A 26,101-nucleotide genomic window follows, 5' to 3' on the forward strand; every position below is an offset into this window, starting at 1 on the left:
CTATATGTAAATCAAGTTCTTGTGTGCTGGTGAAATATTTTACTATTACTCTATTGATGGTATACATGGAAAAGTCCGCCATATGCTCCGTATCTTAAGCATAGCATAGGCTCTTTGAATTAGACAAACAAAAGGAAGAAATGCCTCAAACCCCATTCCCTTGTGCTGACGTTCCCAAAATTGCACTATAATAATAAATATTAGCAAAGTTTGACCCTAGTCCCTGTCTATGGAATTGTAAATTGGATCCAGGCATTGCCGTCTATGGACGTAATCCATTATTCTCAATAACGGAAGCCATCAAGGCCGAGCTGTGTGTAAAGATACGTTCTCCTCCCCCATGGATCGCCTGATCAGCATTTGACACATTGGACACATTTCAGCTAATTGTGACAACACAAGTGGCATTAAATTAATTAAATATTAAATTAGAGCATAAGTGTTATTGAAAATGATTTATGCAGTTTCTATGAATTTGTAATTTTATTGTGCTTCCATGTCATAAAGTTTAGTGTTACATACACAGGCATATATACGCCCCCATTCATGTCTGTATTCATCAACACATACACATACACTATCACAATAATATACTTATATACATCTATGCATTTAACCATAAACACACATATATGCAGAACACACATTTACATTTACAAGATATACATTTAGACATTAGCACAAGTAGCATACAGAGAATAGGGCGCATACATACACATAGTTTCATAAAAATATAAGATACACAAAATGACATAAAAGAAGATACTATACACTGTAAATCTTCTCACATATACATACAGACATTCTGTACATAGACACGTTGCTATAATAAAAGGGCTACATACATGCACATATACAGTACACAGACATACACGTGCACAATTTAATAAAAACATATATACACACAGTATATACATAATATAAGCATTAGTGATGAGCGAGTGTACTCATTACTCGAGATTTCTCGAGCATACTCGGGGGTCCTTCTATTATTTTTTAGTACTTGGAGTTTTAGTTTTCTTGCCGAAGCTGAATGATTTACAGCTATTAGACAGCTTAATTACATGTGGGGAATCCCTAGCAACCAGGCAACCCCCACATGTACGTATGCTGTATAACAGATGTAAATCATTCAGCTGCGGCAAGAAAACTAAATCTCCGAACACTAAAAAATACTCGGAAGTAACGAGTATATTCGCTCATCTACTATATAATTGTCTAAGGGTCACTTCCGTCTTTCTGTCTGTCCTTCTGTCTGTCACGGATATTCATTGGTCGCGGCCTCTGTCTGTCATGGAATCCAAGTTGCTGATTGGTCTCGCCAGCTGCCTCTCATGGCTGCCGCGACCAATCAGCGACGGCCACAGTCCGATTAGTCCCTCCCCTGCAGTCAGCGCCCGGCACCCGCTCCATACTCCCCGCAGTCACCGCTCACACAGGGTTAATGCCAGCGGTAACGGACCGCGTTATGTCACGGGTAACTCACTCTGTTACCGCCGCTATTAACCCTGTGTGAGCAAGTTTTTACTATTGATGCTGCCTATGCAGCGTCAATAGTAAAAACATCTAATGTTAAAAATAATTTAAAAAAATAAAAAATCATTACATACTCACCTTTCGCGACGCTCCGGTGATCGCTCCATGCAAACGGCAGGTTGCGGTGACAAGGATGGTATGGGAAAAGGACCTGCCATGATGTCACGGTCATGTGACCGCGATGTCATCACAAGCCCTGCACGCCTGCGCGAGAAGGACCTGTCATGATGTCACGGTCATGTGACCGCGATGTCATCACAGGTCCTGCGCGCCTACGTGAGAAGCACCTGCCATGACGTCACGGTCATGTGACTGAACTACAAGGGGCCCTCGGAAGGTGAGTATATGTTTATTTTTTATTTTTTAACCTGTGACATATGTGGCTGGGCAATATACTACGTAGCTGGGCAATATACTACGTGACTGGCCAATATACTACGTAGCTGGGCAATATACTACGTGGCTCTGTGCTGTATACTATGTTGCTGTGCAATATTCTATGTGGCTCTGTTCTGTATACTACGTGACTGGGCAATATACTACGTAACTGGGCAATATACTACATGCCTGGGCAATATACTACATCACTGGGCAATATACTACGTGGCTGGGCAATATACTACATCACTGGGCAATATACTACGTGGCTGGGCAATATACTACGTGACTGGGCAATATACTAAGTGACTGGGCAATATACTACGTCACTGGCAATATACTACGTAACTGGGCAATATACTACGTGACTGGGCAATATACTAAGTGACTGGGCAATATACTACGTCACTGGCAATATACTACGTAACTGGGCAATATACTACATCACTGGGCAATATACTACGTGGCTGGGCAATATACTACGTCACTGGGCAATATACTACGTCCCTGGGCAATATACTACATCACTGGGTAATATACTATGTGACTGGGCAATATACTGCATGGCTGGGCAATATACTATGTGACTGGGCAATATACTACGAGACTGGGTAATATACTACGTGGTTGGGCAATATACTACGTGGCTGGGCAATATACTACGTGGGCTGTGCAATATACTACGTGGCTGGGCAATATACTACGTGGCTGGGCAATATACTACGTGGCTGGGCAATATACTACGTGGGCTGTGCAATATACTAAGTGGCTGGGCAATATACTACGTGGCTGGGCAATATACTACGTGACTGGGCAATATACTACGTGGACATGCATATTCTGGAATACCCGATGCGTTAGAGTCGGGCCACCATCTAGTCACTAATAAGTATATATATATATATTACATACACATATATTCATATAAGAACTTTCATTACACCATAGATACATAGATAAATACATACAGACATCCTGTATATAAATATACATACAGGTCCTTCTCAAAAAATTAGCATATAGTGTCAAATTTCATTATTTACCATAATGTAATGATTACAATTTAACTTTCATATATTATAGATTCATTATCCACCAACTGAAATTTGTCAGGTCTTTTATTGTTTTAATACTGATGATTTTGGCATACAACTCCTGATAACCCAAAAAACCTGTCTCAATAAATTAGCATATCAAGAAAAGGTTCTCTAAACGACCTATTACCCTAATCTTCTGAATCAACTAATTAACTCTAAACACATGCAAAAGATACCTGAGGCTTTTATAAACTCCCTGCCTGGTTCATTACTCAAAACCCCCATCATGGGTATGACTAGCGACCTGACAGATGTCAAGAAGGCCATCATTGACACCCTCAAGCAAGAGGGTAAGACCCAGAAAGAAATTTCTCAACAAATAGGCTGTTCCCAGAGTGCTGTATCAAGGCACCTCAATGGTAAGTCTGTTGGAAGGAAACAATGTGGCAGAAAACGCTGTACAACGAGAAGAGGAGACCGGACCCTGAGGAAGATTGTGGAGAAGTGGAAACATCCAGAGCCACCGTGCACAGGCGTGTGCAGGAAGTGGGCTACAGGTGCCGCATTCCCCAGGTAAAGCCACTTTTGAGCTACAGAGAAGCAGCACTGGACTGTTGCTAAGTGGTCCCAAGTACTTTTTTCTGATGAAAGCAAATTTTGCATGTCATTCGGAAATCAAGGTGCCAGAGTCTGGAGGAAGACTGGGGAGAAGGAAATGCCAAAATGCCTGAAGTCCAGTGTCAAGTACCGACAGTCAGTGATGGTGTGGGGTGCCATGTCAGCTGCTGGTGTTGGTCCACTGTGTTTCATCAAGGGCAGGGTCAATGCAGCTAGCTATCAGGAGATTTTGGAGCACTTCATGCTTCCATCGGCTGAAATGCTTTATGGAGATGAAGATTTCATTTTTCAGCACGACCTGGCACCTGCTCACAGTGCCAAAACCACTGGTAAATGGTTTACTGACCATGGTATTACTGTGCTCAATTGGCCTGCCAACTCTCCTGACCTGAACCCCATAGAGAATCTGTGGGATATTGTGAAGAGAAAGTTGAGAGACGCAAGACCCAACACTCTGGATGAGCTTAAGGCCGCTATTGAAGCATCCTGGGCCTCCATAACATCTCAGCAGTGTCACAGGCTGATTGCCTCCATGCCACGCCGCATTGAAGCAGTCATTTCTGCCAAAGGATTCCCGACCAAGTATTGAGTGCATAACTGAACATTACTATTTGATGGTTTTTTTGTTTGTTATTAAAAAACACTTTTATTTGATTGGATGGGTGAAATATGCTAATTTATTGAGACAGGTTTTTTGGGTTATCAGGAGTTGTATGCCAAAATCATCAGTATTAAAACAATAAAAGACCTGACAAATTTCAGTTCGTGGATAATGAATCTATAATATATGAAAGTTTAATTGTAATCATTACATTATGGTAAATAATGAAATTTAACACTATATGCTAATTTTTTGAGAAGGACCTGTACACATGTGTTCAGAAGAACATGTATATACACACACACATACATTTCTACATAAAGTGACGTATGTACAGAACACATTCATACACACATACATCTTCATATATGTATATATATATAATTCTTTACAGAGCTGCACAAATACATAAATATACAGTAAATACATAGCTATATACCTACGTGCACATACATAAATGACTACGTAAAGTGATATATGTACAGAACACATTCATACACACACATAAAGCTTCATATACATATATATAATTGCCAAAGGTCAAAAGAAGTAATGGAACGCACTCGCTGAAGGTCCGGTGCAGGTAACTTTATTCACACAAAGTAAAAATCATCTTCACGACCGGGGGTGCTGAACAAAGAAAAGCGGCGAGGCTAGACGACGGCCGTTTCGCGCCTGGCTGGCGCTTCGACGGCCAGGCGCGAAACGGCCGTCGTCTAGCCTCGCCGCTTTTCTTTGTTCAGCACCCCCGGTCGTGAAGATGATTTTTACTTTGTGTGAATAAAGTTACCTGCACCGGACCTTCAGCGAGTGCGCTCCATTACTTCTTTTGTCCTTTGGCATCTACATGTGGATTGTTTTCAGCGGAGCTTCGCACCCAGGACCGGACATAGTGGCCCGTCACATACAGGTGTGCGGTTTCCACCATATGCTTTGGTTGTAGTGCTGTCCGGCTGTTTCTCTTGTTTTTTACATATATATAATTACTTACAGGTTTGTATGAGGAGATAAATATACAGTACATACTGTTCGTACCTATACACTTACATTACATGCGCATACATACATTTCTACAAACAGTGACATATGTACAGAACACATCCATGCACACACATACATCTTCATATATATATATGTATATATATATACATACAGTAGATACAGTGGGGCAAAAAAGTATTTAGTCAGTCAGCAATAGTGCAAGTTCCACCACTTAAAAAGATGAGAGGCGTCTGTAATTTACATCATAGGTAGACCTCAACTATGGGAGACAAACTGAGAAAAAAAAATCCAGAAAATCACATTGTCTGTTTTTTTAACATTTTATTTGCATATTATGGTGGAAAATAAGTATTTGGTCAGAAACAAAATTTCATCTCAATACTTTGTAATATATCCTTTGTTGGCAATGACAGAGGTCAAACGTTTTCTGTAAGTCTTCACAAGGTTGCCACACACTGTTGTTGGTATGCTGGCCCATTCCTCCATGCAGATCTCCTCTAGAGCAGTGATGTTTTTGGCTTTTCGCTTGACAACACGGACTTTCAACTCCCTCCAAAGGTTTTCTATAGGGTTGAGATCTGGAGACTGGCTGGGCCACTCCAGGACCTTGAAATGCTTCTTACGAAGCCACTCCTTCATTGCCCTGGCGGTGTGCTTTGGATCATTGTCATGTTGAAAGACCCAGCCACGTTTCATCTTCAATGCCCTTGCTGATGGAAGGAGGTTTGCACTCAAACTCTCACGATACATGGCCCCATTCATTCTTTCATGTACCCGGATCAGTCGTCCTGGCCCCTTTGCAGAGAAACAGCCCCAAAGCATGATGTTTCCACCACCATGCTTTACAGTAGGTATGGTGTTTGATGGATGCAACTCAGTATTCTTTTTCCTCCAAACACGACAAGTTGTGTTTCTACCAAACAGTTCCAGTTTGGTTTCATCAGACCATAGGACATTCTCCCAAAACTCCTCTGGATCACCCAAATGCTCTCTAGCAAACTTCAGACGGGCCCGGACATGTACTGGCTTAAGCAGTGGGACACGTCTGGCACTGCAGGATCTGAGTCTATGGAGGCGTAGTGTGTTACTTATGGTAGGCCTTGTTACATTGGTCCCAGCTTTCTGCAGTTCATTCACTAGGTCCCCCCGCGTGGTTCTGGGATTTTTGCTCACCGTTCTTGTGATCGTTCTGACCCCACGGGGTGGGATTTTGCGTGGAGCCCCAGATCGAGGGAGATTATCAGTGGTCTTGTATGTCTTCCATTTTCTAATTATTGCTCCCACTGTTGATTTCTTCACTCCAAGCTGGTTGGCTATTGCAGATTCAGTCTTCCCAGCCTGGTGCAGGGCTACAATTTTGTTTGTGGTGTCCTTTGACAGCTCTTTGGTCTTCACCATAGTGGAGTTTGGAGTCAGACTGTTTGAAGGTGTGCACAGGTGTCTTTTTATACTGATAACAAGTTTAAACAGGTGCCATTACTACAGGTAATGAGTGGAGGAAAGAGGAGACTCTTAAAGAAGAAGTTACAGGTCTGTGAGAGCCAGAAATCTTGATTGTTTGTTTCTGACCAAATACTTATTTTCCACCATAAAATGCAAATAAAATGTTAAAAAAACAGACAATGTGATTTTCTGGATTTTTTTTTCTCAGTTTGTCTCCCATAGTTGAGGTCTACCTATGATGTAAATTACAGACGCCTCTCATCTTTTTAAGTGGTGGAACTTGCACTATTGCTGACTGACTAAATACTTTTTTGCCCCACTGTATATAATTACAGATTTGCATGTAGATATACTGTAAATATACAGTACATACATACCTATACACTTACATTACATGCATATACATATATTTCTACGTAACTGACTCATGTACAGAACACATTCATACACACACATACTTATCTTTATATTTGAAAATATGAATAAATATCCATATACAATTACAGATTTGCATGGAGACATAAATATATGGTACATACATACCTACACACTTACATGCAGATACATACATTTCTACGTAAAGTGACATATGTACAGAACACATTCATACACACACATACATCTTCACACACATACATATATATATAATCACTTACAGATTTGCATGAAGATATAAATATGCAGTGCATACATACCTATATACTTACATGCACACACTTACATGTTTACAGAACACGCTCATACACATCTTTACATTTGTAAATCTGAATATATATATCCATATATATATAATTAACACCAGATTTTGCATGATGACATAAATATAAACCCGCCTATACACTTACATGCGCACACATACCCAACCCCACACTTTTCAGTTGTGTAAGCGGTTAGGTAGCGCGAGAACCTGAGTGACAGGACCATTTGTGGCCAATGTCTCTCCGGGATGAGGAGACCCAGGTTTTTACAAGGTAAACACTGCTTTCCCATGGAATGCTTTGCCATACTTAGCCCATCAAGGCTGTTGATCCATTAATAACACTACGGATCATTTCTGCCTTTTTCCTCCTGGAGCTGTGTTTTCACAGTTGTTTTTCCCACTTCTCCTGGCAATCTCACTTCAGCTAATATACAATTAATGTTTATTAAAAGCAGTTTTGCTATCAGGGATAATACAGGAGCTTTTCAACTTTAATTGCTGAGAAGGATATTTTTGGCAATAGCTGAAGAACAATTATTTTCACGGGAGCAAACAAGCTTGTCGGTGGCTTTTGTTCTCCTTTTCTAGATAAATAAAGAAGTTATTAAGAAATAATAGAAATTGAGCGGTAATTGTTGTCATGTATGTCTCCATCGAAACCGCGGGAGCTTACAGCAGGATTTTATTGGCTATGGTGTTCCGAAGAGTTAACGCCGCGAGCGACTTGCATGGCTTGTATTAGATTATGACTGCAAGGAAGATAGAAATGTAATTTGGGCCTGACACAGTTAATGCGGCAGAAGCAAAGACAAGTTTTTTTTTTTCTCTCCTAGTCTGAATCATAAGTAGGAGTAGAGAAGTAACACTGGTGATATGGCTGTTGGCTGTCATTGATTTAGCACATATTGGCTCCCCCCCACCTCCCGCCACCCCCTCCGCTTGTGTTTTATTTCTTTTTTTTTTCTGACTTGATTGGCTTCTACACATTAGAGCAAAAATATTTAACCAATTTGATGCCAAATCTGTGTACGATATAAATATTTAACGATTAAAGATATTTAATGACAAATCGAGCATATAAGGTTTCGAAGGAAAGTCAGCACGCACGGTGTAAGGAAACATGCCGTAAAACCTACAAATAATGAATACTAATAAGTCTATTACAGAAGAGTTAAAATCTTCCGATTCCTTGGCCTAAAAAGGCATAGGAGGCTATTTATGCAGAAATACTAAAGAACAAATAATGTAAATGGGAGGAAGGCTGGATGGGGAAGGTGTAGTGGAAGAGTGGAATACCTCAGCTGTTGTACGAGCAGCTGTTTGATCTTTCTGTTTTTTAATGAGTCTCTGACTCTGAAGGTTTTGAGGACAGAAGGGTTGATCAAAAGCATAATACATGGCATTATCATAAGACTGTATAAAGGCGCATCTGCAGTCATTCTCCCTCATGAGCCAGAAGAGAAAACATAGGAAACGCAGGCACTCCTCTAATACAGACAGACCAGGAATATTTCTCACTATCTCCTTGTTTACAGTAAAATCAGAGGCAGCCATTTTCTGGCGTTAGACATATTGATTCCCCTGGAAAGCGTCTAATCCCTGGTACAAAAGCTATAATTGTGCCCAGGCTACCAGACCAGTTCCAGAAGCAGTGACATAACATGTCACCACCACACATGCATATATGTAAAGCTGTCATGCACCATCATTGGCTACACACAGCCTTATATGCTGCATGGGTGACGGATTTAATAATTGCATTACTGCACAAAAATAATAATTATTGCATCTCATTTATAGCTTTATAATCAAAGCTACATTATTTCCATTTAGTAAATGAATATCCAGAGAAAGGGAGAACAAAATGGGCAGTGTCTAATGAAAGAGATAGCAAAGTGGGCAGTGTCCAGTGAAAAGAAGAGCAAAGTGGGAAATGTCTAATCAAAGGGATAGCAAAACAGTCAGTGTCTAGTGAAAGTGATAGTAAAGTGGGCAGTGTCCAGTGAAAAGGAGAGCAAAATGGACAGTGTCCAGTAAAAGAGAGAGCAAAGTGGGTAGTGCCCAGTGAAAGGGACAACAAAGAGGGCAGTGTCCAGTGAAAGGGAGAGCAAAGTGGGTAGTGCCAAGTGAAAGGGACAGCAAAGTGGGCAGTGTCCAGTGAAAGGGAGAGCAAAGTGGGCAGTGTCCAGTGAATGGGAGAGCAAAGTGGACAGTGCCCTGTGAAAGGGAGAGCAAAGTGGACAGTGCACAGAGAAAGGGCCAGCAAAGTGGGCAGTGTCTAGTGAAAGGGAGAGCAAAGTGGGCAGTGTCCAGTGAAAGGTGGAGCAAAGTGGGCAGTGCCCAGTGAAAGGGACAGCATAGTGGGCAGTGTCCAGTGAAAGGAAGAGCAAAGTGGGCCGTGTCCAGTGAAAAGGGGAGCAATGTGGACAGTGCCCAGAGAAAGGGACATCAAAGTGGACAGTGCCCAGAGAAAGGGACAGCAAAATGGGCAGTTTCCAGTGAAAGGGAGAGCAAAGTGGACAGTGCCCTGTGAAAGGGAGAGCAAAGTGGACAGTGCACAGAGAAAGGGCCAGCAAAGTGGGCAGTGTCTAGTGAAAGGGAGAGCAAAGTGGGCAGTGTCCAGTGAAAGGTAGAGCAAAGTGGGCAGTGCCCAGTGAAAGGGACAGCATAGTGGGCAGTGTCCAGTGAAAGGAAGAGCAAAGTGGGCCGTGTCCAGTGAAAAGGGGAGCAAAGTGGACAGTGCCCAGAGAAAGGGACAGCAAAGTGGAGAGTGCCCAGAGAAAGGGACAGCAAAATGGGCAGTTTCCAGTGAAAGGTAGAGCAAAGTGGGCAGTGCCCATTGAAAGGGAAAGCAAAGTGCCTAGTGAAAAGGAGAGCAAAGTGGGCAGTGTCCAGTGAAAGGGAGAACAAAGTGGACAGTGGAGCGCCCCCATGGGGCCATGGGGTACTCGGTACCGGGTCCTGCGGTTCACAGGGGGAGGTCACAGTGGCTGACCCGGTCCGTGGCCCTGGGACGTCCATGTAAAAGGGAAAGGTCTTTAAAGGGAAAAAGTTTGTGTTCATGATGCCACCTGTGGTATTCGGTCAGGGTGACTGACGCTGCATTAAGGGGTCCACTGGGGTGATGTTATGGCAGCTAGATGGTATACCTTCCCACAGGTGAAGTATGTCCCCAGGGCTTCCCAGTGTGTAGATGGTGGATGGTGAGAGGCGCAGTGAAGAACGAGGACACAAGGTAGCAGTCTCTTTACCTTTACTGAAGACTTCAGCATCCACAGTCCAGAGCACCAGACCACAGAGTAGGCAGAGTCCGGCCGGTTTGGAGGCAAGTCCGGAGTCCCCTTTTCCAGGTGGAAATCAGTAGCCGTCCTTTGCGCTGCAGTTTTGTTGTCCCTTATTGCTAAGCTTCTCATAAGGTCCTCACAACTGTTGTAAATGTTATGTATCTCTCTGTCCCCAGGTTAGGATAGGACAAACCCGTATGACTCGTGGATTGAGGCGGTTTATAGGGACTCTATCATGCCCCAGCCTCTAATCGGTGCCACCGTGCCTCCTGGGTGTAGGGCAGACAGGCATCGCGAAATTAGCTGTCCTGCTGGTCTCTGGAGCAAGGCATAAAGAATGTTACTCCCTCGGAGTTCTAGCTACCGGGCTTCTGCGCCTCAGAAGGAGGCAGCCTGTGTAGGGCAGGTCCCCTTCTGAAATCCACTCCTTTGCTATGACTTCTTTTGCACGCTCGCTGCAATACAGTTCTGCCTTCAATGTCTCTTTCTAGGAGCTGCAGCTCTGAGGGCATGCACAGCTCCGTGTCCTTCTCCCTTGATCTCTGACAGGATCCCACCCTTGTCCAGGACCAACTACCTGAGCGAAGCTCAGCCAGCAACTCTCTAACTTTCCCTACAGGTCACCAGTTTTACCTAAGTGTGGGGAGTCACCTAATAAATAGGAGCAAGAGCTCCCCCTGGTGGCCTGGAGTATGAAATGTGTTGCATGTTTGTGATACCTGGATGCAGTTGTCCTTCTTTGCCTCCAAACGTAACACCACTCTCCCCTAAAGGAGAATGATATTACTGCAATGACCAGGACCCTGGGGCGCTGCCACAGTGCCCAGAGAAAGGGACAGCAAGGTGGACAGTGTCTAGTGAAAGGGAGAGCATTTGGGCAGTGTCCAGTGAAAGGGAGAGGAAAATGGGCAATGTCCAGGGAAAGGGAGATAAATGTGGGCAGTGCTCAGGCAAAGGGATTACAAAGTGGGCAGTGTCCAGTGAAAGGGTAGCAAACTGGGCAGTGTCCAGTAAAAGGGACAGCAAAGTGGGCAGTGCTCAGTCAAAGGGATAGCAAAGTGGGCAGTGTCCAGAGAGAGGGACAGCAAAGTGGGCAGTGTCCAGTGAAAGGGAGAGATAAGTGGGCAGTGCTCAGTCCAAGGGATTGCAAAGTGAGCAGTGTCCAGTGAAAGGGGTAGCAAAGTGGGCAGTGTCCAGTGAAAGGGATAGCAAAGTGGGCAGTGCTTAGGCACAGGGATAGCAAAATGGGCAGTGTTCAGAGAAAGGGACAGCAAAGTGGGCAGTGTCTAGTGAAAGGGATAACAAAGTGGGCAATGCTCAGTCAAAGTGATAGCAAAATGGGCAGTGTCCAGTGAATGGGATAACAAAGTGGGCAGTGCTCAGTCAAAGTGATAGCAAAGTGGGCAATGTCCAATGAAAGAAGAGCAAAGTGGACAATGTCCAATGAAAGAAGAGCAAAGTGGACAATGTCCAATGAAAGAAGAGCAAAGTGGACAATGTCCATTGAAAGTGGTAGCAAAGTGGACAGTGCCCAGTGAACGGAATAGGAAAGTTGGCAGTGTCCAGTGAAAGGGGTAGCAAATTTTAAAGATAGTAGTCTTTCCCAGAATATTTTATGTGTGTTCCTAGATATATTGGGCAGGGCATAAAAGTGTCATACTAATGCAGTGCAGTAAATATATTGGCAGAAAGGATATTTTTTATACTATTTTCTCCTTTAACAGTTCACAAAGTTTACATGCCATAAACGTCCAATCTCACTTCATTGTGAATATTTCATCTCAGAACAGCATACAGTTCTATTCCTAAAGTCAGATTTGTTTGAATGTAGACTTCCCTTATTGTTGAGAACAAATATGGGTGACAAAATAAAGATTTCCTGCCAAATATTTTCAGAAAATATTTTCCTACAGAAGCATGCATAAATGACTTTACATACCACCCCCACTATTGAGAAAAGAAATAAGAGTATTAAGTATGGAACCCCTCGGAAATCATAGCTGGAACCAGTCATGTCACTTGTTCCTATCCTAATCCTAACTTGATCCTATTACAATCCATCATTAGTGAAGAGATTGCCAAGTGGTATTTGTGAACATTTAGATGCATATTGATTCTGGTACCAACTCGTTTCTGATGATTTGAGCTGGAAATTGTGCACTCTATCTTTGCGTATATCCCAGAGTGCACATCACGCAGGGACTAGCCCAGCCCATGAAACCAGGATCACTGATGGTGCTTTGCTTAATTATCCCAGCATGCACTGGGAACGGAAAGGAATTTTTAATTCAAGTATATTATAAATTAGTTTAGATTATGGCACTAAATAAATAGGGATTTATTATAAAAAATACTTTGAACTTCTAACCACACCTTTAAAAAGAAATATACTTGGGACCACAGAATAGGATAAAGACCTGGGTATTTGATTCACAAGTAAGTTAAGCAATACTACTCAATGTCAGGCAGCAGCAGCAAAAGCAGGTAAGATTTTAAGGTGTATAAAAATGATAATCCTGTGATTCCAACGTATTCTTACCCATATAAATTTCCGGAAAGGCCATATCTTGAATATGGGATCCAGTTTTGGGTACCATATTCTAAAGAGGGTACTAGATAACTAGATTCAATTCAAAGGCAGGCAACTATGATGAGAAGTTAGAAAAGTTGGATTTCTTTAGTTAGAAAAAGACGTCTCAGAGGAGAACTCATTTACTCGTATCAATATATGTGTGGCCAGTAGGCTTGAGCGAAACGGGTCGAAAATATTCAAAAGTCGCCGACTTTTGGCAAGGTCGGGTTTCATGAAACCCGACCTGACCCCTGTGTGGGGTCGGCCATGAAGTCGGCGATCTTTTGAATCTAGAATTGGAATTCCGATACCGATTCCCGATATGTTTAAGATATCGGGAATTGGTATCGGAATTCAGATTTAAGTGTAAAATAAAGAATTAAAATAAAAAATATCGCAATACTTACCCTCTGACGCGCCCTGGTACTAACCGGGAACCTTCCTTCCTTAGAATCAGCCTTCCAGGACCTTGCGGTGACGTCGCGGTGACGTCGCGGCTTGTGATTGGCCGCGCGGCCGCCCATGTGACCGCTCGCGCGACCAATCACAAGCCGCGACGTCACCGCGACGTCACCGAAGGTCCTGGAAGGGCTGATTCTTAGGAAGGAAGGCTGCCGGAAAGAAGCAGGGCGCGTCCGAGGGTGAGTATATTCCTATTAGGTATATACTCACCAGGGCGCGTCAGAGGGTAAGTATTGCGATATTTTTTATTTTAATTCTTTATTTTACACTAAAATATGGATCGCAGGGCCTGAAGGAGAGTTTCCGCTCCTTCAGACCCTGGGAACCATGGAAACCCAATGCACTGCATTGGGTTTCGAGTTTCGGCCGACCCCGACCCCGACTTTTTTATAGGATCGGCCGATTTCACTCGACCCGACTTTTGAAAAAGTCGGATTTCGTGAAACCCGACCCGATCCTATAAAAGTAAAGGTCGCTCAACCCTAGTGGCCAGTATAAAGGGCTGGCACAGAACTTATTCCTCCCAAAGACCATATTAAGGAACAGAGGGCACTGATTACATAAGCAGGAAAGGTAATTCCTGCAGATAAACAGGAAAGGGTTCTTTACAGTTAGAGCAGTCAGACTGTGAAATGCCAACCACAAGAGGTAGTAATGGCGGATACTATATCAGTAATAAAAAAAAGGGCTAAATGCTTCTTCACAAACAAATGACATTGTGGGTCATAAATAATCTAGCGACAGAGCATGTATAATTCATTGAGAAAGGTTGAACTTGATGGATAAATGTTTTTTTCATTCTATTTAACTATGCAAGTACACAGAATACTGACTGACAGAAGAGAGTATCGTATATGAAATAACACAGCCTATAGCTAGACAACCACTGCCTATAACTAGACAATCGCAACCTATAACTAGACAATCACAGCCTATAACTAGACAACCATTGCTTATACCTAAACAACCAGTCTATAACTATATAATCACAGCCTATAAATAGACAATCGCAGCCTAAAACTGGACAACCACTGAGTAACTAACTAGACAAGTGCAGCCTATAAGTAAACAAGCACTGCCGATAACTAGACAAACACAGCTTATAAGTAGAAAACGAAAGCCTAAAACTAAACAACCACAGCCTATAACAAGACAATCAGAGCCTATAACTAGATATCCACAGCCTATAAACAGACAATCACAAACTATAACTAAACAACCACAGCTTATAACTAGACAACCACTGCCTATAATTAAAAAAACACAGCCTAAAGGCCCCTTCACATTAAGCGACGCTGCAGCGATACCGACAACGATCCGGATCGCTGCAGCGTCGCTGTTTGGTCGCTGGAGAGCTGTCACACAGACCGCTCTCCAGCGACCAACGATGCCGGTAACCAGGGTAAACATCGGGTAACTAAGCGCAGGGCCGCGCTTAGTAACCCGATGTTTACCCTGGTTACCATGCCAAAAGTAAAAAAAAACAAACACTACATACTTACCTACCGCTGTCTGTCCTCCAGCGCTGCGCTCTGCTTCTCTGCTCTCCTCCTGTACTGGCTGTGAGCCGGAAAGCAGAGCGGTGACGTCACCGCTCTGCTTTCCGGCTCACAGCCAGTGCAGGAGGAGTGCAGAGCACAGCGCTGGAGGACAGACAGCGGTAGGTAAGTATGTAGTGTTTGTTTTTTTTTACTTTTAGCATGGTAACCAGGGTAAACATCGGGTTACTAAGCGCGGCTCTGCGCTTAGTTACCCGATGTTTACCCTGGTTACCAGTGAAGACATCGCTGGATCGGTGTCACACACGCCGATCCAGCGATGTCAGCAGGGAGTCCAGCGACGAAATAAAGTTCTGGACTTTATTCAGCGACCAACGATCTCCCAGCAGGGGCCTGATCGTTGGTCGCTGTCACACATAACGATTTCATTAACGATATCGTTGCTACGTCACAAATAGCAACGATATCGTTAACAATATCGTTATGTGTGAAGGTACCTTAAAACTAAACAACCACAGCCTATAACAAGACAATCATAGCCTATAACTAGACAACCACAGTCTAAAATGAGACAATCACACTTTATGACTAGTCAATCACAGCCTATAACTAAACAACCACAGCCTATAACTAAGCAACCACAGCCTATAAATAGACAATCACAGAATATAACTAAATAACCACAGCCTATAGCTATACAACCACAGCCTATAACTAGACAATCACAGTCTATAATTAGACAATCATAACCTATGACTAGACAATCACAGCTTATAACTAGGCATCCACAGCCTATAACTAGACAATTACAGCCTATAACTAGACAACCATTGCCTATACCTAGACAACTACAGTCTATAACTAGACAATTACAGCCTATAACTAGACAACCATTGCCTATACCTAGACAACTACAGTCTATAAATAGACAATCACAGCCTATAACTGGACAACCACTGCGCAACTAACTAGACAAGTGCAGCCTATAAGTAAACAAGCACTGCTGAAAACTAGACGAACACAGCTTATAACTAGAAAACCAAAGCCTAAAACTAAACAACCACAGCCTATAACAAGACAATCAGAGCCTATATTTAGATATCCACAGCCTATAAACAGACAATCACAAACTATAACTAAACAACCAAAGCTTATAACTAGACAACCACTGCCTATAATTAAACAACCACAGCCTAAAACTAAACAACCACAGCCTATAACAAGACAATCATAGCCTATAACTAGACAACCACAGTCTATAATTAGACAATCACACTTTATGACTAGTCAATCACAGCCTATAACTAAACAACCACAGCCTATAACTAAGCAGCCACAGTCTATAAATAGACAATCACAGAATATAACTAAATAACCACAGCCTATAGCTAGACAACCACAGCCTATAACTAGACAATCACAGCCTATAACTAGACAATCACAGTCTATAATTAGACAATCATAACCTATGACTAGACAATCACAGCTTATAACTAGGCATCCACAGCCTATAACTAGACAATCACAGCCTATAACTAGAAAACCATTGCCTATACCTAGACAACCACAGTCTATAACTAGATAACCACAGCCTATAAATAGATAGCCACAGCCTATAACTAAAAAAACACAGCCTATAACTATACCAGTTCCATAACTACAATGTTACAATGTTACAATGTGCTCACCTCACTGTCATAAACCAATCTCGATCCTGCCCTCCAGCTCCGCACTGGAATTTAACGATAAGAGGCCATCACTACATGTTGACATCTTTCATGAACACGAGGATGAGACTATTTTACCTTTCTCACTGCCAGGCCGATCCTTGTCTTCTTTATCTGTCAGGTTTGTAAGCTCCTGACAGTGACAGATATCATCCACCATAACCAATGTGTTCATTAAACATATAATGGTGGTAAGTAATTGAGTTTCACGTAGAACATATGCATCATTCGCCATAGACATGAGTATCAAAGCATATGTGATGTGTAAATGTACAATTAACTCTAGCCTGTCATCCTGCTAATTATTTAATGTACAGATGGAATGAACGCTGGCAATTTAAAGAAACAGATTTTGGCCCTGTGTTCCATTCCTCATATCTGGAAGACTTTCTCTCCTTTTTAATGGTTATTTTTGCACTAATTTCTCAGCCCACAGCACTAATTATTCCCTTTGGCAATACAGTAAATCCACTGAGCTTTACAAGGAATAAACCATATGCATATTTTATCTGAGCACAATCTATTTACTCTGCCATTGCAATTTCAGACAATGCCATGTGGCTGCTGGGCAAATGTTAAAACAACTTGAGTAGCCATTTTCTAGGTTTGTAAAAGAAGCGATTATAGAGTCTGGATGGATTGTAAATTGAGACCCTTTTCTGCCTGACATTGATCCTATGATGGTTTTCGCACTCAATGCTCGCCAGTAATTTGCCTATGGTTGCGGCTTGCGGGAGGTGATTACAGGGGAGTTCTCTGTTGTTGTTTTCGGGCTCTGGAAGCGGCATGCTAGACGGAGGCAAGTGAATCAATGCTGGGTTTTTTTTTTATTAACTCAACACCTCCTAACACATTAGGCTCAAAGTTATCTAATAACTGAGAATCGCCACTAATGTAGCTGTACATGTACAAATGCATCCAAATGGGTATTATAAAAATATCCAGCAGCGTACACGATGGCTCGCATTCTACATTTTTCTGCCTCTCGAAAATTTTTGCTGTTTACAGCATTTTCTGAATTCCTTGATTATTGGAACGTGTCATGCTTATTACTATGAGAAATTCCTACCTATATCTACCTATTATGCTACAGTAACTCCATTTATCAGTTTGTGCAGTATATCTAAATGCCGCACTGTGTTTCAATACATATTGAAATAGTCAGCAAATCTAGCAATCACAGGGAAGGGGTCTCTGAGCGCAACTTCATATTAAACAGGAAATATTAGATTGCTTCAGACAAAGCGGTGTGCACGTCTGTTGGCCTTGTACTGATCTGACACGCCGGAGATGGAGAGAGAAAAGATATTACATGAGATTTTTTTTTTATTCTGTATATAACGTTTTAGGCAGGTCTGGAAAAAATGCTGCAAAGCAAGAATATTTTGACATAGTGTTAGGGTTGGCGTATTGCACTAAATAGATTTAATGAGGATGTGCAATCGCAACCCGGGGTCCACCGAGATGTGAAACTGCAGCTAATATGAACAATGGCGGTGAATGCATTGAGCGATCGAGTTAAAATTCGCTCAGTGAGCAGGACATATAGTAGTGTCACTCGCACACAGCAACGAAGCAGATGCCCAGCAATAGAGCTGTGTCACTCACACACAGCAACAACGCAGATGCCCAGCAATAGAGCTGTGTCACTCGCACACAGCAACGAAGCAGATGCCCAGCAATAGAGCTGTGTCACTTGCACACACCATTGAAGCAGATGCCCAGCAATAGAGCTGTGTCATTCGCACATTGAAATGAAAGATATGACGCTAGACACGATCCCTGTTAACTTCACAGAGGATCGAAGCTCACCAACAGAGCAGGTAGCAACAATGGTCAGACAGTCAGGAACAGCACTCAAACAACTCCTCTCCAGAGGTGCCGGAATTCTAATGGCTATCAGCCGACCCTGAGCATGTGCTGACACAGGCCAGTTGCAAAGTACACTCACACATGAGATTAGGTTCATGCTAGCGCACCAATGTGCACCTCTGACAACCTTTTTTACGTGCAGCTCAAGTCCAGTCAGACAGGACCTTGCCCGTGGACCAATCGGGAGCTGCCACATCACCAGAGCAGCTGACGACCAACCACCAATGAGACGTCATCACATCACGAGCATGCTCAGTAGGGTGATTTCTGGACATAGTCTCCAGAGTGTTTGCTCATCGCTGACTACCGCTGGTTACTATAGGATTGGCTGAAGAGCCAGCAGTAACCAGATGAATAGCATGAGCCTTAGCAAGACGCTGGGACTGACGTCTATGCTCAACAGCACCTGCAGTGGTCAAAGCAGAATAGGAGACCACAGATGCAGGCAAGACTTGGGATCTACCCTGTGCGGAGAGAGAATCCCGGCACCTAACATATAGTAGTGTTATTTTTTAAGCTTTTAACAGTAATGCTAAGTGAATAAGAATCTAAGACAAAAAATTTTTTGGATGGTGACCACCCTTTGTTCGATACCATGAAGGATTTGCACAAGCTGACATCCACAGAGGATCAGAGGTTAGTCCTTCATGATGTTTGGAACAACCTCCCTACCATGTTCCTTCAAAAACTGTGAACCTTGAAAAGTGCAAGTGTACTTAGAAGAATTTATCAAATACAGAATTTCAGATACAGATACCATAATCATAAAGTAGTCCTGCAGAGACCACCCAAAACTACTTGGGATAATACCCTGTGAAGGTTCCCAATAACATTGAATACAAGAACTGAAGCATAGCAATAACAAAAAATGTACTAAAAAGGTATATTTTATTTACAAAATAAGTATACAGTATGATGAAATACACTTAAATACATTTCAAGCATAAATATAAAAACAGAGCTATTTGAATATAAGGTACAGGTGCACCAATGAAAAGTGTCATACCATAGGAGCTAGATATGGGCAAAGAGGTACCAAAGAGTCAATATAACCACCTATTACAAGATAATAAAGTGACAATGCATTAATCAATATGAAGGAGTTTATATTCCCCTACTACCACATAGGTATGAGGAAACATGTATCCCGAATTTCAAAACGGTCAAAGACCATATAATAAGGACCTATGTAAGGAGAACCAGTGTTCCCAATATACAGTTAGGTCCATATATATTTGGACAGAGACAACATTTTTCTAATTTTGGTTATAGACATTACCACAATGAATTTTAAACAAAACAATTCAGATGCAGTTGATGTTCGGACTTTCAACTTTCATTTGAGGGTATCCACATTAAAATTGGATGAAGGGTTTAGGAGTTTCAGCTCCTTAACATGTGCCACCCTATTTTTAAAGGGACCAAAAGTAATTGGACAGATTCAATAATTTTAAATAAAATGTTAATTTTTAGTACTTGGTTGAAAACCCTTTGTTGGCAATGACTGCCTGAAGTCTTGAACTCATGGACATCACCAGACACTGTTTTTCCTCCATTTTGATACTCTGCCAGGCCTTCACTGCGGTGGTTTTCAGTTGCTGTTTGTTTGTGGGCCTTTCTGTCTGAAGTTTAGTCTTTAACAAGTGAAATGCATGCTCAATTGGGTTGAGATCAGGTGACTGACTTGGCCATTCAAGAATATTCCACTTCTTTGCTTTAATAAACTCCTGGGTTGCTTTGGCTTTATGTTTTGGGTCATTGTCCATCTGTAGTATGAAACGATGACCAATCAGTTTGGCTGCATTTGGCTGGATCTGAGCACACAGTATGGCGGCTCTGAATACCTCAGAATTAATTTGGCTGCTTCTGTCCTGTGTCACATCATCAATAAACACTAGTGACCCAGTGCCACTGGCAGCCATGCATGCCCAATCCATCACACTGCCTCCGCCGGGTTTTACAGATGATGAGGTATGCTTTGGATCAGGAGCTGTACCACGCCTTCGCCATACTTTTCTCTTTCCATCATTCTGGTAGAGGTTGATCTTGGTTTCATCTGACCAAAGAATGTTCTTCCAGAACTGTGCTGGCTTTTTTAGATGTTTTTTAGCAAAGTCCAGTCTAGCCTTTTTATTCTTGATGCTTATGAGTGGCTTGCACCGTGCAGTGAACCCTCTGTATTTACTTTCATGCAGTCTTCTCTTTATGGTAGATTTGGATATTGATACGCCGACCTTCTGGAGAGTGTTGTTCACTTGGTTGGCTGTTGTGAAGGGGTTTCTCTTCACCATGGAGATTATTCTGCGATCATCCACCACTGTTGTCTTCCGTGGGCGCCCAGGTCTTTTTGCATTGATGAGTTCCCCAGTGCTTTCTTTCTTTCTCAGGATGTACCAAACTGTAGATTTTGCCACTCCTAATATTGTGGCAATATCTCGGATGGGTTTTTTCTGTTTTCGCAGCTTAAGGATGGCTTGTTTCACCTGCATGGAGAGCTCCTTTGACCGCATGTTCACTTCACAGCAAAACCTTCCAAATGCAAGCACCACACCTCAGATCAACTCCAGGCCTTTTATCTTCTTAAATGAGAATGACATAATGAAGGGATTGCCCACACCTGTCCATGAAATAGCCTTGGAGTCAATTGTCCAATTACTTTTGGTCCCTTTAAAAACAGGGTGGCACATGTTAAGGAGCTGAAACTCCTAAACCCTTCATCCAATTTTAATGTGGATACCCTCAAATGAAAGCTGAAAGTCTGAACTTCAACTGCATCTGAATTGTTTTGTTTAAAATTCATTGTAGTAATGTCTATAACCAAAATTAGAAAATGTTGTCTCTGTCCAAATATATATGGACCTAACTGTATGCTACTATTACCCATTTCAGTGTACATTGATGCAGACATGCTCTCCTATGCGTGTTTTGCTTTCGGCTTCCTCGGTTGGGCCAATATTGGATACTCTGTTTTTGATACTTATGCTTGAAATGTAGTTGACTGTATTTTATTATATATTTCTTTTGTAAAAAAATTATACCTTTTTCGTACATTTTTTGTGATTGATATGCTTCAGTTCTTGTATTCAATGTTAGAAGAATGTATGCTGTTTTGAAGACAAAAGGACGGTCACACCAAATATCAATGGAATTAGATTTCTCTATTGTTCATTTACTTTGTATTTTGTGCATGGTAAAAATAAATTATATTAACACTTCTTTTTTGAAAGCATAAATATTTGTAATATAATTTTGCATTTCCAACACAAAGAGCAAGAGTGCATGAGGGTCTCATAAAATGTAGCATCTTTTATTAATATAAAGGTAAGACATGAAAAACATAAATAATTAAAAAAAAACTGAGTATTCCTACACATGGTCCAGTACACACATGAAGTGTAGATAAGTATATAAACTTGAAGAAATAAATAAACAATGTTTAAACATATGATGACCACTCCTAGTATACGATATGTCCCCTGATGAAGCTGCGGGTGAAACGCGCGTAGGGGCCATTGGACAAGTGCACATTGAATTTTCTCCCCATCTGGACACATCATTTAGATGAAAGTACTACTTACCTTCATTGCATTACCAGATCCTCTTCAGATAGTCATAGCACTAACTTTTAGCTTTTAGACTAGGGGTGGGTAACCATATGTTTAGACTTGTTTATTTCTTTTTTCAAGTTTATATACTTATCTACACTTCATGTGTGCACTGGACCAGTTGTAGGAATACTCTGTTTTCTTTATTTATGTATGTTTTTCATTTTTTACCTTCATATTAATAAAAGATTTTAAATTTTATGAGACTCCCTTGCATTCTTGCTCCTTGTGCTGGTTGTGCTATTTATCCTAGAATGTGTCTCTAGAGAAGTTTTCTTTATCTCTGCTCATTTGTTGTAAGTTTTCAATATATTTTCGCACTTGCCTAAAATTTTTGGACGGAAGTATGTCAGCGTTATTTTACAAAATTGCCAGTTATGTAAGAAGAGCATGGCTGTGATTGCATTTTCCCCTACACTTTGTATGCAAGCAATGAATGTTTCAAGTAATTGAAAGCAAGAATCGATATGTGAAATGATGAGAGACTGGTGAAGTAGATTAGCGCTTAATATACAGGGGGGTTGTAACACTCTTTTGAACACTCCCCCAGACCAGTCCTTATAATAAAGCCAAAAAAGAGAATGTTTAAAGGGAACCTGTCACCTGAATTTGGCGGGCTCTGTTTACGGTCGGATGGGCGTTGTTTTCGGTTCTGTCATGCACCCCTTCCTTTCCCGCTGGCTGCAATATTGTCTTGAATGTGATTTGGTTTCCTCTGTTGTACACGCGTGCGCAATGCAATTTCACCTTGCGCATGTGCAGCATGCTTTGCCCAACTGCGGGCAAAGCCGAAAATTAGTGCGCATGCGCTGGCGCACTATGTCCCGGAACACAGCTAAACACTTCCGGGACATAGTGCGCCAGCGCATGCGCACTAATGCTTTTCGGCTTTGCCCACAGTTGGACAGAACCAAAAACACCACCCATCAGACCGTAAAGAGAGCCCGCCAAATTCAGGTGACAGAGTCCGTTTAAGTCCTGGTGTGACTCTTCATATTTAAGGGTCCACCCCCATGACACTTCAGCTGCATTTTTCATATAGTACAGGCTGTGTTTAAACATTTTTTAATATAAATCAGCAACAACACATATACACTCCTCAACTTTGAAATTGCAATGCCAAAAAGGAAAACTTGTGGAATTAGGAATTCACAGGATAGAAAGATATGTTAATGACATGCAAATGATGAAAACATGGAAACAACATTTTCAAACTACCTCAATTTATTCAGCATCCAGTATGAACACCACAAACAGAGATCCCTACACTTACACCTCTTGGCTGCTAAAAATCAGTTTATTAATGGTTGTCTGAGGAAAGTTTTGTCACACTGAATGAGCTTGGGCATGCAAATTATCAACATCTGCAGCACCCTTTGTAGGTTCTGGCCAATGACATTCCAGATGTTCATGATGGTAGACAAGTCAATGATGCTTTTACCCATTGCAGCACATTTAGACGACGCTGGCTCTCATACTCTGGCATTGTGAAGTGAAAAATTGCTCCTGGGATACTTTGGAGAAACAGCTGTATAAGTGTTTTTAAAGCCAATCAATCTAACGCCAAACTGGAATGAAGAACAAAGGGGTCCAATAACTTTGCGTTATTCCACACCACACTATAATCCCAGGAGTTGGACCAGTGTGATGTTTCCCCATGATGGTCTCTTCATGGAATTTCCATTTTTCCATCTCCAGACAAATCTCTAGCTATCATTGAGTCGAGACAAAACAGGAAATCATCTATGAAGATGATTGACCTCCATTCCAGCCATTATTGTTTCACTCCAGCCTCTGGTCTCTATCTTGAAACTTTGTAAGCAGCACCATGCAGAAGCTTTAACAAGGAAATATGACACCGTGTTAGGGTTGGCGGATTGCACTAAATACATTTAATAGACAAGTGCAATCGCAACCCAGGGTCCACCGTGCAGAGATGTTAAACTGCAGCTAGTGTGAACAATGACGGAACACATAGCGAGCGATTGCTTGCACGCACTGAGTTAAACGCCACTCAGTGAACAACACCTGAAATGACCACGCAAGCAGAAACAAAACAGGTGCTCTGCTACTGAGCTGTGTCACTTGCACACAGAAATGGAATAGATGCTCTGCAATAGAGCTGTGCCATTCACACACACAAACAGAATAGATGCTCTGCAGTAGAGCTGTGTCAATTACCCACAGAAACGGAAAAGATGCTCTGCAGTAGAGCTGTGTCACACACACACAGTAACAGAATAGATGCTCTGCAGCATAGTTGTGTGACTCGCACACAGAAACATAATAGATGCTCTGCTATAGGGCTGTGTCACTCGCGCACAGTAATGAATAGGTATGATGCTAGTTATGATCCATGTTAACCTCACAGGGGAACGAATCTCGCTCATGGGGTAAAAAGCAAACAGTGGTAAGACAGTCAACAAAAGCACTCAACCAACTCCTCTCCGGAGGTGCCAGAATTCTAATGGCTTGACTCTAGCCCTGAATTCATACACACAATCTCCTCTCCAGAGAACTGGAATTCTAACGGCTTACTGCTGATCCTGAGCACATGCTGGTAAAGACCACACTGATGCAATGTCCCATACACACACAATGAGAATGATACTAGCGCGCCTGTGTGCGCCTCTGAGAGCCTTTTAAATGTTCAGCTCATGTCCAGTCAGATAGGACCTTGCTCTCGGACCAATCCGAAGCTGCCACATCACCAGAGCAGCTGATGACTGACCACCAATGTGATGCCGCTGCATGCTCAGTAGACGCTGGGACCGATGTCTGTGCTCAGCAGCACCCGCAGCGGCCGAAGCAGAATAGGAGACCACAGATGCAGATAAAGCTTGGTATCTACCCTGTGCAGCGGGAGAAACCTGGTGCCTAACACACAAGTCCTTATCCTTGGTTCATGGTGTTAGGTGACTTAATGTACCCAGACTGCTCTAGTCTTCATTTCAGGTACAATAACAGCTCATAAGTTACATTGATTAGAACCAGTGGTACGGTCATTTCTCAAAAGTTTTCCAGGAGGAGATTTTCAACATGACAACAATGCCATGCCACATGTTGCTTGTTGTGATATCTTGAGCATCCTGTATGGCTTAAACTTGCCATCATAGCCTGCAGCTTCTACAGACTTCTTTACCATTGGGCACAACTGAGATGTCATTGTTTAGCAATTGACCATTACAAACAGATGTTGAAAGCAGCGGATCTTGATGACTTGCATGTCGCAGTGATTCAACAAGGCAAGACATTCCTCAGACAACTATTATCACGTCACTGATAGTAGAAAAAAACTTGGTTGTACTCCTGAAATATTGAAGGCTTTTATGCTTTTCAATGTAACTAGTATGTCTGCCGATTCTATGAGTTCCATGATTTTTTTTATTTGCATAGCAATGTTAATGTTGAGGAGTATATATATATATATATATATAGATAGATAGATAGATAGATAGATAGATAGATAGATAGATAGATAGATATAGATAGATATACTGTATGTATAGTGTTGCTTGAAAAATACGATATACCCTTAAGGGGAATCTGTCACTACAGTCCCAACCTGAATCCATAAACCTCCACTATTTCTTACAGTGAAGAGTAATGGATTCATGAATTGATGACTATATATATATATATATATATACAAGCCTGTTCATTAATCCACTACCCTCTACTTTAAGCTATAATGGTATTTTTGGGGAGATGGATGTCGTGGTAGGTTTCCTTTAAAGGGAACCTGTCACCAGGAAAAATGCTATT

At 41.9% G+C, this 26,101-nt stretch overlaps 1 protein-coding gene and 1 long non-coding RNA gene across 10 annotated transcripts in view; one reads left to right on the plus strand and one right to left on the minus strand.

The window, feature by feature from the left end:
• LOC138645012 (uncharacterized) overlaps positions 1-16,981 on the minus strand; it is a 93,158-nt gene extending 76,177 nt beyond the window's left edge. Inside the window, exons 1-2 of the long non-coding RNA XR_011314700.1 lie at positions 16,938-16,981; positions 16,821-16,864 (exon numbers count right to left, since the gene is read on the minus strand). This is a non-coding gene — a long non-coding RNA (uncharacterized lncRNA). The remainder of the gene's footprint in view (positions 1-16,820; positions 16,865-16,937) is intronic.
• The window catches only part of RBFOX1 (RNA binding fox-1 homolog 1), a 974,878-nt gene that overhangs the window by 375,676 nt on the left and 573,101 nt on the right, over positions 1-26,101 (plus strand). The window lies entirely within an intron of this gene.

Source organism: Ranitomeya imitator, chromosome 7, assembly GCF_032444005.1.
Source record: "Ranitomeya imitator isolate aRanImi1 chromosome 7, aRanImi1.pri, whole genome shotgun sequence".
Lineage (NCBI taxonomy): Eukaryota > Metazoa > Chordata > Amphibia > Anura > Dendrobatidae > Ranitomeya > Ranitomeya imitator.